A 15338-nucleotide genomic window follows, 5' to 3' on the forward strand; every position below is an offset into this window, starting at 1 on the left:
GATGTTCCGTAGTGACGTTGAACGCACGCTCGATGTGGAATACCGGCGTCGGTGCATCGGTTCACCGTTCGCGTTCACGGTACCAGCAGCAAATGTGGCCTCGAGTGGTAGCGCTCTGAAGCGACACCTGTGAGGAGACGCTACCCTCTTCCTCTTCTTCTCGTGCCTTCTTCCACGCCGCTGTTCGGCCGCTCGTCTCCCTTCCGCCGCCTCCTTCCTCTTGTTTATCTCGATAACGACGGGACCGTGAACACCCTCGCCGCTGCTTCTAGATCGTTAAGGGGCATCGCTGCAGCGTCAGCGAAAGGAGATGCGATCGCCCGCGAAATTGCCACCGATATCTCTCTTTACGAATTTTATGCTTGTTCGAATGTTTAATCTTCGACGATGTTTCGTCGATTCGTGTTCCTTGTCGGGACAAATATTTTGTAACGATATTTCCAATTACGGAGACACCCACGGTGAAGATACACAGGATGAAGCAACGATAATTATCAATCACGAATACAGGCCCCTTTTTAATATACTTATTCGTTGATCCGTTGGATAGCCGCGTTTTTCGATACACTTGCCAATTAACGAAGGCAAAAAGCCAGTCTGTCGACTTGGTCGCGTCTCTATTATAGACGCGAGAGGATCTTAACGATTATTACAGGGAATAAAACTACATGCGTCAATCGACGTGATCGAGCAACATCCTCGCAATAAAAGCACGTAGCGGCCGTGCGGTGTACCAACAGCAACTGTCCGGCGTTCCCTTTTCTCTCCTAACCCTGCGCTCGAGTTCGAGTTCCTTCGCGTTGGCTTTCTTGCGCTCCGATCCTTCTGCCCGTCGCCGAGCTCGTCGAATACTTGGTTCGGTGACTGTATACGTACCTATATATGTGTATCGTTCTGTGTATCTGTGTGCGTGTTTGTGTTTGTGTATTTGTGTATGTGTACGCCGTGGCCAAGTTGCATCGACAACAACAGCGACGACGGTAACGAGCGTGGATCGCCTGCGATGCGCTCGCCAATAAGGCTGGAGCTTAATTGCTCACCTGGTCGGTCGTCGTTTCGAAATTCTGGCCGTTTTCCGATCGAAACTACCGCGAACGATTAAGTTATGAAAGGAGAGTCGGATACCAGTCATCGATTAGGCAGATACCAGGCAGGAAATCGATCGTGAGAAAACGTGGCAAACGATCCGCACCATTTTTGGCACGGTTACAGCGAATTTATGGGTAACTGGTGGCGACCAGTGTGGCAAGCAACGTGCCATTATTATTCCGCCGCTATAAGCAGACATTACTTGATACTACGGTTAAGGAACGAAGAAACGGAGGAGGCACGGCTGCATTATAATCGGGTTGCGTCACGATAATATCAACTGAGAAAGCGGAAACAATAATTCGCCGGGCGGATAAGCTGCTACAGTTCATTCCACTGCCGCTCGCCCGCGTTTTCTTCTCTTTTTATCGCCGGCGATCGTTGCACCTGTGCAACGGCTCCTGCGAATGTCGAACTTTTTCGGGATGATCTCGATGTCGCGAGAATTTGTCCTCGATGGCTGTGAAATTTGATCGTGTTTTTTCCACGCGTTCCTGAAGAAAGTTTAACGACAGGTTGACCAAATGATAAGTTACTAGACGATGAGTTAATGGGCAGTTGGTAGACACAGAGAGAGGGGCAAAAAATTGGAAAAGTATTAGTATAAATTATCGCTTATCCGTGACCTCAGTTCGCAATGCCATAACGAGAATGATAGTAAAAGAGAAGGAGGAATTACATTCGCGAAAAGAATCGCATTACAAGAAGAAGAGATACTCCTCGTTAAACCACGCAATTTCCCTTCGAAAAATACCCGTTGCCTCCTTCCAATTTCTGGATCCACCAGTGGATAATAATAATAATAACGCTTCTTTATTGCATATGAAAATATAAGAACAAAGCGAACAACAGGCTGAATAAAGGATAAATGTAGTTTACCTATAAAAGCGCGACCGAAGACGAGCTGCAGCCACGCGCTGTTGTAAATTCAACCTTGAACATAACCAACCGAGTACAGGCGAAAGATACATCGAGGGATAGGTACCTGGTTTAACCAAAAGAAAAAAGGAAAAGCCAGAGAAGACGAGAATAAAAACCCGGTATTAATATATCGAAAATATTTTACAAACGTATTAACGACGCGCAATTGTCCAGTGGGACATGCAAAATATTTTCGAACGATCGGCCATTAGCAGTTGTCGTCGGGTGGCAGGGCAGTGTGCACGATGCTTAATAGCCGAGCAAGCGCAGGAAAAGCAAGAAGTAAGAAGCAACCGAGGGGAGAGCAAGCGCGTTCGACGGTGAAAACAGGTGAGTAACGGCCGACAGCCCCCGAGTCTGCGAGCACGTTGTGGAAGTCGATCTCAGGGCCGTCGAGTGTGGCGAACCACGGAGAGCATGGATGGTTCTCTCGTACGAGCAAAGGGTCACGGTCACGAGCAAGGTCGTAACCGCGATTGTGTGCACGGTGCTTAATGCATAGCGCCCGTGAAAGAAGATAATGGGCCCACGAATTTCGCGATACAGCCTCGTCGGCCACACGGCTACGTCGTCTATACACACATAGCACGACCCTTGCAATTACGCTACGCCGCAAGCTCGTGCCTATCGACGCGGATAAATTGAAAGAAAACATCGTTATCCGACGTTATTTTCAGTCTCCTTCCTCTCACTACGTCCGATGCCTGCCGGATACTAGCGTGAAAAATTCTATTCTCGATTGCACGTGCACCGACCTTGGTGAAAGTTTCGAGACGATTACCGCGTGGAATTATGCCGTGATAATACGAAGTAAATGCCAACCAAGCCGACATTGTCTTAGGTTTCGAAAGAAATTAAATTGCTCGATCAATGACTAAGATTTCAGAACCTTATTTTCTTACATTTGTGTTAATTTGCTTGACAGGGCCATATAATAAAGAAAACAAATAACTGCTACATTATTATATACTAATCTAATATCGGCGGCAACCAGTGTGAGCAGCTTCTTTATGCTATCAAAACTAGTGGCCATTTCTTACCAGTCACGTGGCTAAAAGAATACCACGAACATAAGAATCAACGAGCAATACCATAAAAAGAAGAACAAATAAAACCTCATAGAGCAGACAAAACAAAATGAGATTTCCAGCGATGGAAATACCGCTGATTCTAAGATATCTTGAACCTTAAAAGTCGCTACAATTTTAAGCATTTCCTTTTCCACGATGCAGTCGAATCACAAAGCTTGTAAGCTAACGACACGGTCGAATTCCCAGCAAGTTTTACGCGGACGAGAACGATAATTACCGCGTGATTCTCCGTCATCGTACCCATCTGTATATTCTTTACTTTCATCGGCACGACAAGTGGCAAGCCAGCGTTGAACGCTTTCCGAGGAACGCGGGTTAAAAAGGGTCGAGCCTGATGCTTTTGTCCGGCGACGAAGCGACTTGTCCGTGTGAAAGCGAGGCGCGCACGCGTATCCAAGATCCGGCGGCCCATTCAATCGCAGGGTGTAATTATACGGAGTCGAGGAGACCGAGCATCGATCCGTTCGAGAGGCGTCGCTGACAATGGAGCCAGCCGCTGCTTCGTTAACCGGCCGATTAAAATAGAATGGACGCTGTCCACGCATCCGTCAGCTGGACAGCATCGGAGTGGTTCTTGCTGGCTCGAATCGAGAATGCCACTTACACTTTGGTAACAGGGAACTATTATTTTGCTCTTGTTGATTTTACGCTCGTGATAGGGCCACGTAAAAGAGAAAAAGTGAGCGAAGTCGAGAGGAATGCGGTGATTAGAACGGTTCTTCGGATGGACGTTGTACGTAGTCGTTTATGGGTCAGGTGATTTCTAAACTTTTACAGGACTGCTGGATTCGACTATCTCCGATTGTGCAATGTATATTTCGTAAAAAGTATAATCCAACTTTGAATGGTACCGTAGTAAGCGTACGATACAAAGGGGTTGCTAGAACACTGGTCTCCAGCGAATCTTATCTCGCGTTGTCTGTAAGATGTCCACGCTCGAAGGGACAACACGTTGCAGTGATTTACACACGTAGCCGCGTGCTTCTGTTACAAACTTTGCTCAACTCGAAACAATAGTGAGTCGGCCGATGCCCATTCAAACTATGTACATATTTAACCTGGTTCCACGGTAGCACTTTAGAGTTGAAATATTCCCTGACGATGACTAAAGCAACTTTCTTCAGAAAGAACAACAACCTTCGAACACTTAGTAACACGTGCCAGTGACGCCCGTGACAAATCATGCTGACGTTAGTTTACTCTGAAAAGGTGCGTGCCAAACAGGAAACCTCTTGGCAATAAGTGCACGTTTCCCGGTTGTTCGAGCCGCCTACCACCTACAAGATCGCCTTCCATGGGAAATGACGCGAAAGTGTTTGTTACGGTGAAAAAAGTATGGAAGCGGAACGAGAAGGAAAGCCACGAATATAAGAAGAAACTAGCAATGTTGGTGCTACGCTCTGGCGCACACTGTCTAGCTGCGTCTAGCAGCTTCCTCGGGAACTCTTCGCGACGTCCGGTTTTGTAGTAGACGTTGTATCTAGGTTAGGAGGTCTTCTCTCTGGACGACACTTCGAAAGAGTAATTTGTACCTATCTATTAAAATCTGCCTCTAGTGGGTGTAACGTAATTTCCAGCGATCTCGGCAATTTGTTCGGCGTTGTAGTCGCGAGTTGAAAAAAATTCGAAACGACAGTACCGGACCTAAGCCGGCTGGCGATAAATTAACGATAATAGAGCCAGTGACGTTGAATTAAGCGTTCCTGTGACACACTAAGAGACCAGGTCTCCTCCACCGCGCCAGATCATATTTGCAAACCCGTTCAGTTACTCTATTTGCATCCACCGGTAGGGAGAGAGAACGTACGAACCGCGACGAGGTTCGCGAAAAAGTCATCCAGGAACCTGATATTGAGAACGATATCGTGTCGTTCGCAAAGACCAGGTTCAGAAGCAGTCAGGCGAATTCTTCATCTATTATTCGCACACTATGGGGAGTCTTGTCTCCGTAACTGCTACGATTACGCTACGATTTTAATAGAAGGCCATCATCTCTGACGATCTTCTCACGTAAATCCCAGCGGACACGTAGCGTGTCCAGACGCAAGTTTGTCCCTGCACGAGGCGATGCGACGTCGCAAATGAAACCCAGGATCTTAGGAAATTAATACTCGCTGCACGCGAACACCGTCTGTCTAGTGTTGAGCACGTTCTCGTGCACGGCCATGAAAAATGATTAATAGCAACCGCGACGAATCTTCTCCGTATGCTAATTTATGTGAAAGTCATTACGATGAGATCTTAATTAGTTCCATCACAATGACGTCGCGAATACACTTTCACCGGACTACGAGTGTTCCGGAACTCGAGTGGGTGGTTGATCTGCTCTGTCTCGTTGTCATCGAGATCGATCGACGGTCGATTTTCCGTCGCTGGTTTCACGAACCACACGATGTACCATCCAAGCCGAACGTGGGACGAGAATGTTGTCCACCTCCACGGACGAGCTTCTTCTTCGCCGTGGTCGTCGTTCGTAAGCAACGGAGACAGCTTACACCAGCGACGTCTCAATGTTTCCGTGCTGCTTTATTTTTAATTACGTTCTCGCCGCCCTCGTTCTTCCTCCCTGTCCACCGAGTAGATTTATGGTTGACACTGAATTATGGTTAGTTACAATTTTGAGAAGCTCTTTTTTTGCCACTGTGGTGGATCGTTAAGTACGACGAGGTTCCCTTATACGATGGCGAGACAAAATATTTTTTAATTTCTTCGCAAGGTTCTCCGAGACAGTCTTGGAAGAATGATTCGAACCTTTCTAGTTTTTAAGGGTTAAGTCTACTGTCGACATCTATACCTGTACTTGTATTTTCCCAGTGAAGATGACAGTACATAATCCAATGAATTACAGTTACTCGCGTGCAGATAACCGTAAAATTTCTTCTGACCGAAATGATTCGAAAGAGAGAGCTCCCTCTTGTAACAATCGAACGATGATTTATTTCGGTACCGAATAATCTTGAGAATCGGAGCAATCGTGACTGGACGATTCGAATAGCATCGTATCTGGCTCTCTTCGTGTAACGATGTCTCTGTACGTGGAATGGAAGCTACCGAGCTTCGTGAAGTCGCGTTCGGTTCGAAGACGACCTAAGATACGCGGCCACGGAACCTTCGATTATTTAGGTCGAGATAACCATTACGGTGCAGTATGCCGATATCGCAGCAAGAAAGATATTGCTACCATTTTAATGTTTTATTTTCCGAGCCAAGGTGTCTTGGGAACCCACGCACGCGAGCACGAGTTACGACACCAAACAGTCATTAAGTCCAGTCGTTAAAGGTCAGCTTGCGTGGCATTCTCGAAAGAATCGTGTTGACCGTGCATCTTCCGCTGGATTCTCTCAATGGAACCTCGTAATCCTAGGAATATTTCATTTCCCTCGTATTAATTCGACGACGGGGCTACTTTGTCACGTCGAGTCGGTCTTACGATCTCGAAGGATCGTGAGCCGGACGAGGAGATTCATTGATCGCGTTAAGGGTCGGAGTGGGCTTAAACTGTTCGTGTTAGATTAATTTAGCGCGTCGTAACCGTCGGATCGAGACAATGCTGGGCAGTTAGAGAGTTCCACGACTATAGAGCGGACGATATAATTACGCTTTGAAAAGAATTCTCGCTGCTCGTGACGCTGTCAGATGGTCGTTAGTACGTCTACGAACTGGAGAATGACGAGGAAGTGACATCTGATGGAGCTTCGTTTCGAAACCATAGTTTCAACAAAGACCTGTCACTGATGGAATACCAGCGTTTTCGGGCCATAGTTGTACTTATCTTTCACGACGAATCATTTACCGGATGACACGCTGAAATGGTCCTACATTATGCTAATTAAATGTCTAACCGATTCGTAATTGTTTCGTTGAATGGTTCGTGAAATGGAAACGGGATCGGTCCGATGACCCAATCGGTCAGAGTTCCTGGAAAAAGGGCGAAAGAAAATAATTTCTTAACGAGATAGCACGGTAGCAATCGCGGGGCGACTCGCAATGTTCATAGGCCTCGCTTGACTGGTCACCGCGGTAATAATATTCGTGATCTGTTTTACGTTCGTTTGTTCGTTTAACTTACGCGCTTAAATTATTCGCGGGCAAATCTAATCACACCCGCTGTCACGGTTGGTCGTTCCGGTGGGACAGCGTGAATCATCGTGGATCGAATCGAAGCACGTAACAAACCGCCGAGATACCGTGTTGTGTGCATTCTCGCGCTGATTTTCTCGCGACCACCGATCGAACGCGTTTCTTTCGCGTTATTCACGCTTTAAACTATGGATGTTTGATCGCTGAAGCCTTCTGCACGGAACGCCTTGATCGCAATGAGAATTTCCTAGAACCTGACCGTATTGAATTCAAAAAGAAAAGTTGACCGTAACAGATCGAGCAAATATGCTCGCTTATATCTTTCGAATTCGGTCCATCGACAAGGAGAGCGAATACAGGCTTCGATGTCAAACGAGGAAGATAAATAGGAAGAGGAGGAGGTATCGTAAAAATTTATTCGAAAGATTTGTCAGACGCGAAATGGTGACCATTAAAAATGTGGACAAAGGTTCCTGGCGCAACAGGTCTCTGCTTTGTTCGCGTACGCAAAAGCTGTCGTTTACGACGCAAGCTGTAGGTACGTGTAATCGCAAAAGGTTCCATGCAGGTTCGCCCTCGCGTGTGCATGGAACGTCCGTGTATGTGCCGTGCTGGTAAGGTTAGGTTAATAAACGTAATGCGACGCCAGCAGAGTGCAACGTTGCCGATGCAGCCACCCCCAACGTTGCTCCGAGCTGAAACAGCGGGGGCGGAAGGGCGGGAGAAAGATATACAGGGTGTACCAACAAGATTTTCATCAAAATCTCTCATTATAGAACCTCGATCGAATGTCTTAATCTTTACGTATTCTTCCTTATTATGTTTGTAAAGAAAATTCAGAATTCGAGATGCATACACACACATACACACACCGGTTTGTAGGTTAGGCACATAAAGATTAGGACTGGAAGGAAGATGTAAATAAATGAGATAGATAGTTTGGGTCCTTCTTCTCTCTGGAAAGTATAAGTTCGCTACTTCAACGTTTCAATTATGACAAGATAGAATTAAAAGATATCAAGTTAAAGGTATTTAGACAGATGTTGGAAAGTTTTTAATGAAGTTAACGAATTTGTTATGTCTGTGACACTTTGTAAAGGAGTCTTGTAAAAAAGATACTTCTTCATTACAACACCCGGTACATATTTAAGGTCTCTCATTCCTGAACGCTTATGCGATCTTCGTGCCCGTGTAGTTTTGTGAAAGCGAATTCGTAAAGCTACATGATAAGAGCAGAAAGGAAGAAAGTTATGAAAATAGGACAGAGACTACCGGAACGTGCATCCGTGAAACTATTTTCTCAAAAGGGAGAGTACCTAAAAATACAAAAGCACAATCCAGTGTCGACATAAAGAACAGTTCAAGCACACTTGAACGCCGTGCACTGTATTATATCTTTCTTCCTTATATGTAACGAGCGCGATCATTTTAGACATTAATTATTCTGCCATCGAGAACAATTCTCTTTTTGTCAGTGTCATTGTTCCTAGACAACTCTTCAAAGGCTCCTTTTCACGTCCAGCCTGTGTCACAATCATTTCCTATTCATTGCTCGGTTCACGGTGTATGTTGATCGATCGATTATTTATAAATCAGGAGCAGACCATACCTCGCGTGATCAACAGCGGATATAACACGATAACCCTAACAATTTGTATAACGTTGCCATCCGTAAGTTTGGAATCGTTGTTCAATTATTTATGAAAGTCGTTCCTCCGAGATCCTTCTAACGATCTTCCATAATCTTCCATAATCATATACCTAATTGTATCCAATTCGTGGAAGATCGTAGGAAAATGTTCGGAGATGTTCAGGATCAAAGAATTCGCGATCGTTCTCAGCGATTCCATCGCATACCTCCGAAATGAACTTGATATCATTCCCTAATGAGAACTCGCAGCCAGGAATAGAAGAAACATTAAAACCAACATAAATTACAAACGTTTATAGTTCTCGGAACTCTCGAATATCTTTTAATGAAATTTCCCTCTATCACTGGCTTAATATCTACTAACTGTACTAACATTAGCGAAAGAAAGAACAGATCTTGACAGGCACATCGTGTGAAGGCCGCTTTAAACAGTAAAGTCTCGGAGTTCCTGGGTTGTTTCGCGATGCACTAGTCGAGCACGTAGAAGGCCCATAATCGGTGCATCGCGCTAGGACAATTAATTCAGCCGGCGGTGGGAGAAGGTGAGAAGATGATGCGGAGATCGGCGATCTCGCTTGGTCGCGGTGGCTGCACCCGGATAATAATATTCGCGGTGTGGCCCTTTTGTAGCCGCAGGTGGTAGAAGGTATATACGAAAGGGCCGGCCCTGCTGGCGTGCTTTGCTCCGTTCCTCGTTCGCTTGCCTTCCTGACTGGTCGGTTGGCTGCCTCTCCTGAACACCTTGAAAAGAAAAGCTCGGCGCGCCTCGGTTGCATAATGCAAGGCGGGTCCGTGATTCCGTCAGCCAGTTTATCGGCCTGTCAAGTATATATACGCGGTTGACAGATGTTGCCACGGGGACCAGGGAGGTTCAGGTACCCGCGACATACGTTTCAGCTGCTTTCCTCTTCCTTACCTCGCTTTTCCATCCTCTTTTCCTTCCTCACGTTACACAGCTACAACTGTTGCGCGCGCTCCTCTGCCTGCGAATATCGTCGCGACCATTTTCGAATTCGAAAAAGAGTCGAATGCGAGCCAATTCTGGCGCAAGGCAAGCGTATGATTATTGTAGTTCCGTGAATGGAGTCGATAAGCCGTGTATTACGTTGCCAGATAGCCGGCCTTGCGCCGATATCGCTCCGTTGTTTAGCGCTACTCGAACGATTTCCGGAGTACGGTTTTACCTGGCCCGCAATCGGACGATTCGTTCGATGAATATCTGCTATTCGAAAGGGGTTATAAATTGGAAGCATTCTCCGTTCCGTGATATAGATTGCGCGATTACTATAGAGAGGAGTACATTTTAAATACAGAGAGTATCGTGCTGCCTTTGTTCTACGGAAAAAGTATTCCACAAACGATCGTCATTTTTGCGAGGAAATGGCTGTACGTATATAGATACGACAGGATGATAGCACCTATCCGTCGTTGTCAGTACGCAGCTGGCAGCGTAGGTACGCGAGCATGGAACGCCGAGAGGTGTAAATTATGCGCCAATCTTCCCCGGTTCACCCGTAACAATTTCGAATTATCACATTATACACTTTTCTATCGCGCGCGCGGGAAAATTGCGCAAAATTGCAGACCGTACGTGGCGCCGCGACTTGGTTGCCCGTCCTCTCAGCCTGTTTGACATAGTTCATGGCACGAAGCTCCGTAATCAGAAGCTCCGTGATGTTGAAAAGGTTTCGTCGGTGGCCAAATACGGTGATTCGTTCGGTCGTACCGTTTACTCCAGGACGGAGAACGACCGTGTTTGGCAACTTCGTGGAAAGATGCCATCGAGAGAAGAGCGGAAAGGATTCGAGGGACGAAAGTTTCGGCGAGGATACGAACGATGGGATCCTTAAAACGCGGTGCAATTCAGGGACGGCGGTGGAAAAGCCGCGAGAAGGAAGCCTTTAATGCTCGAACAGTCGCTTTGTTGTCAGTGATTTATGGGGTCTTATAGGAGGCACGGAGATGCCGACTGTCTAGTGTCATGGCATTTCGTATCGCAGTCACTACGCTTCCGGGGTGTCGTGAATCAAGCGAACACGTCGCGACCAGCGCGATTATACGACCTCGCACGCAGGACACGTAGGGCTCGTAGGTACTCTGCCTGGGCTTTATAGTAGGTATACATCTGTAAAAGATCGGTACATTCGTCCAGTCCATTTATTGTCGGTGCCCAACAGTTCTTCGCCGCTGAGAACAGCTGGAAGATTTACGAAGCGCCGCTTCAACAGATCAAATATCTACCGGGAAGATTTTCTTTTCGAGCAAAGCCCTTATGTTCCACGCGCCCCTCAGTCTCGCGGTCTTATCGGGGAAAAGTTATTGTTCGAATCGCCTGAAACGAATAAAGCCGTTCTCGCGTCGAGCCGCTAGTTTTAACGTAAAATCAAATGAAGAGGCGATTAAGTTACCTCGGCTTTGGCATTCCACGAGGTTTCCTCGCTGTCCCTGTTACGCTTGAAAATTAAAGTGTGCCGGATTAGGTGTACACGTGTTCACGGACCAAAAAAATCGGACAGACGAAGAACAAGAGACGTTTTCGAGCGGGTACCCGGATACTTTATGAGCAACCATAATGCGCATTAAACGCCCAAACGCGTTTATTGTTCTTGGTTGCGAAACGAATTTATTCCGGTTGTCTACCTGCCAGAGGCGTGACAGTTTACCGCGCATTAATTATACCCCGAAGTTTAATTCGAAAGACCCAAATCTTTACACGTATAATAGATAAAATGATATTGAATAAAGTCAACTTAAGTGGTCTAGAAAATTTAAATGATTACACGAGTGTTTGATATACAACCATGCAGGGAATAGGAACGCGAATAGATTTTCATCGATTTCTCTATCGAATCTCCGTACACGAGGGAATCAACGAGACGCGATTGTCGCGGTGAAAGAGTTAATTCGTCCCGTTGAGACAGACCGGCAACTCGGCCGAACGATCCGTCAAATGGCCGCGCACAATCTCCGGTCGGTTGCCGAGCGGAGCTAGCCGGTGTAGGCGTCAATCGTAGGCTAACCGATCTCCGGATTAAACCATAGTATAGTATAGGACATCGAAAAAATGGCGGTTCAACATGAGAAACGATCAGCTGGCGAGGCTCCGACGGGATCCCACTGCCGTGCGTTTCCAAGATACGCTTTTATGGCTCACGTCTCCAATTTCACGTGCAATAACGAGACGCGGTGCTTACCGTATAAAGGGTCCGGATGAGCGCGGAAAAGCAGATGATCAGTTTCGCGGGTATCGACGATGACGTCGTGGGCGTCGATCGTGGCACGCGCAATCATCCGACGATCCTCTGGATCACGGTTCGACCGGGATTCGCGATGAATCGACTCGTCAAATGGAATCGACGAAGATGAGGCTGAAGAAAGAGGAGAATGAGCGTGCCCTCGCAGTTTCTACGATTCCCACGCCTACCATCGACGGCCACGAGACCGCAGAAGACCGCTCCAGACTCTAACCACCGACATTACTTCTAAAAAAGCCAGCCACGACTTGATTTCATCGTCGTCGTGGTCGGAGAATCATCCTGCCAAACGTGGACCCTTTGATTTTGCTTGCCATCTACCTAAACGATCTAACAGATCCCATTTCCCGATATACGGTTCGTGGTTCTTCTGGTACCTTGTGTACAAACACAAGAATCGATGCTCATGGTTTTCAGTACAAAGTCTGATCTTCGTCGAGTTGTACAATCACAGGATGCAAATTCCGATGAAATTGCATCGACATTTGGGAAAATGGGTGCACTTATCTTCTTGTTGCTCGCGGTATTCTTTGGAATTTAACCAAACGCGATGCTTCGCACATACATATGTCTATGTACATAGATACATTGATCTATGTACGCGTGCAAGCAGTGCATAAATGTCACGGATACAGTCAAGAAGGTTATCTTTATCGTCTGGTAGCTGGATTGCGCTGTTAAGAGGTTCGCGATTCCGCGGACGTCGAAAATTTGCCGCGAGACGCTCCCGAGGGTGGTTAATGTCACGTTATTCCGCTTTCTACGATCCACCCACTCGCGGGTCGCGACATACGTGAAATCTTCGCGGCTCCGCGTTCGCTCTCCACGAGTTCGTACCTTGTCGCTGGAAATCGTTAAGTCGCGAGTCCAAGCTGGCTTGCAATCGCCGACCCACGCGTCTCGAAGACGTGGCGAACGGGCGACGCACGCGCCTTTGTGCTACAGGCGTTGCAGCGTTCAGACCACCGTTTCGAAGACCGTCTCCGGATTGTCAGCTGCTCCATGATCCATGCTCCATTGATCTTCACTGGTTTCGTCGATTCCGCGTACACGCTAGAGAAGATTTGATTTTTCGCGCACAGAGGGGTTCAGGGTTCGAAGATAACGATAATTACCATCTCGTGTCATTATTCATTGTATGTATAATCGGGAACGAAGTGAAGAATAAGGTATCATGGTCTTCAGAATCTTTGTAACAAAGTATCTTCGCGTGACAATGACGTATATCGCTAAACGTCGTAAAGCGTTGTGAACCGTCGTAAGAGCTGCTTTTATCTTGAACGACGGAGCAATAAATGTATTCTTGAGCGATAAATTTCTATAATGTATATAAATGATATCTCCCCAATTTGTTTCCGCTATCTGAAACCCGTGTTGCTCTCAGTCACGAAGATTTTTGTCCAACTCTGTTAACGACAACGTCGGCCGAATCTCGATGCCGGTCGTTAGACATCGAACGATAACGCATCCCCGTTGTCGTTATCTGAACTGTCGATCTTCATTGACGTTCACAATATCGCGTACAAACCGGATCTCCCTCAACCAATGAAATCTCCTCGTGGACGGTTTCCCACGCGAAAACGCCGTCTGATGTTCGTGTAATCCGGCATCTCGGTAGCGAGGTGTCCCGAAAGAAACGAAAAACAGAAGAAACACGGTGGAAAAAGAGAGGAGAAGCGGACAGGACGCGCGCACAAAAGTGGCCAAGAGGTAACAAGGTTGGTGGTTCTATAAAAGAAAAGTTCTCACCAGCATAGCTGAGTGCAAACACATGCTGTCGGTGATAAGCGGCCGTTCGCCACCCATCACGCGACCGACCGCGGCCAATCCGATAATCCGTGACAAGCGTAATGATTTATTATTGTGTCAAGTCAAAGAACCGCGAGTTGAGACTAGCCTCGCGATGATCACAGTTCCCAATACGATATCAAGAGATAAACTAACGTGGTCCTTGCACGCTGATGACGCGTTGCAGCGAAGAGAGTCGCTATGCGGTGAGAATTAAAAATTCATTCATTTGATACGGTTTTAAATTTTTATTTAATGAAAAGTATAGTTGCGGAAGAGATCAAATTATTTATAGATTATTTTTAGCATAACCCAAATAAGTAGAAGAGTAGAAAAAAGTATCTGCACGACTGATTCACAGTACTAGACTTTACTCAACAACGTTACATTTACGGTATTACAACTACAAAGTGTCGACAGTCGTCAAAAAAGCTAGTGCTATCAACTTTTTCATGATACTACACGCGTTCTAATGGTAAAATTAAATGTTCTCTAGCGTGTAAGAATATAACCTAGAGCGGTCTCATCGTGGAAATTGATACCGTGTTACAGGTTGGTGAAACGATGGACAGTTGTCAGTACGTCGGTTGCATCTAATAAATATTTAGCGTTTCACGCGTGTTCGAGAGTTTACCGTGGATAACGGCGCGTGAGCCGCTCTTATTTGTTCTAGAGCAGAGGACAAGCTACGGACATCAGGCACGCGGAGTTGAGATGATCGCTAGCTCTGGGACAGCGTTTTCTCGCTGCGAGCGATCCGAGAAATTGCTCAGCGACGAATACGTTCAACGTGGACGAAGAACGTAGGCGCGTCTTCGAAGTGACGAATACAATTCCGCTGGCTTCCTCGATCCAGACCAGCGTGATTAGTTCTAGCGAATGGTACTGCTTCGGGGAAAAGGCACAAGGAAGAAGGACACTGTTGCTCCGCGTGATCCTCGATTAGATGTTGATTGCTGCCTACCAACTTTAGACGATGCAGAGTTTCTAATCACAGAGATAGGGTGGGCGGGAGAAGCCACTCCTTTCTAGAGTTTATTCCAAGTGGATTGATTTATTTGAATAAGAATCCTGATCAATTCGATATAAGATTCGCGTGTACGTACATGTAATACCGATTAAAATAAACATTTAGTTTGCTAAATATAACCTAGCAGCATTCTGAATATATAACCATCTTAATATCGAAGTGGAAGCGGAGAATCAAGATAGAAGGTAGAAAACGAAGGATTGAAATTGAGACGGAGGATGTATTCATAAGTATGCATAAGCATAAAGAATGAAAATAGCAAACCAAAATGAGAAGGGGGCAAAAACATAACCAGCCAGCCGGTACGGCTGAACGAGCGAAAGTGACGAACATTCAACTAGACCCGTGGTAACAGCACCCCACCACGGGGTGTCCCACTACTGCCGCGCGTCACCAGTGAAAACCTGGATCCCCATACCGTGGAGATACAGCTC

General features: G+C 46.4%; 1 long non-coding RNA gene across 1 annotated transcript; it reads left to right on the forward strand.

Annotated features, from left to right (window-relative positions):
• Window positions 1-12517: 12517 nt before the first annotated feature.
• On the forward strand, window positions 12518-15023 carry LOC126920484 (uncharacterized). The gene is made up of 2 exons (XR_007711977.1): window positions 12518-14080; window positions 14548-15023. It is a non-coding gene; the product is annotated as an uncharacterized LOC126920484 (long non-coding RNA).
• Window positions 15024-15338: the final 315 nt, after the last annotated feature.

The sequence above is a fragment of the Bombus affinis genome, chromosome 1, assembly GCF_024516045.1.
Source record: "Bombus affinis isolate iyBomAffi1 chromosome 1, iyBomAffi1.2, whole genome shotgun sequence".
Classification (NCBI taxonomy): Eukaryota; Metazoa; Arthropoda; class Insecta; order Hymenoptera; family Apidae; genus Bombus; species Bombus affinis.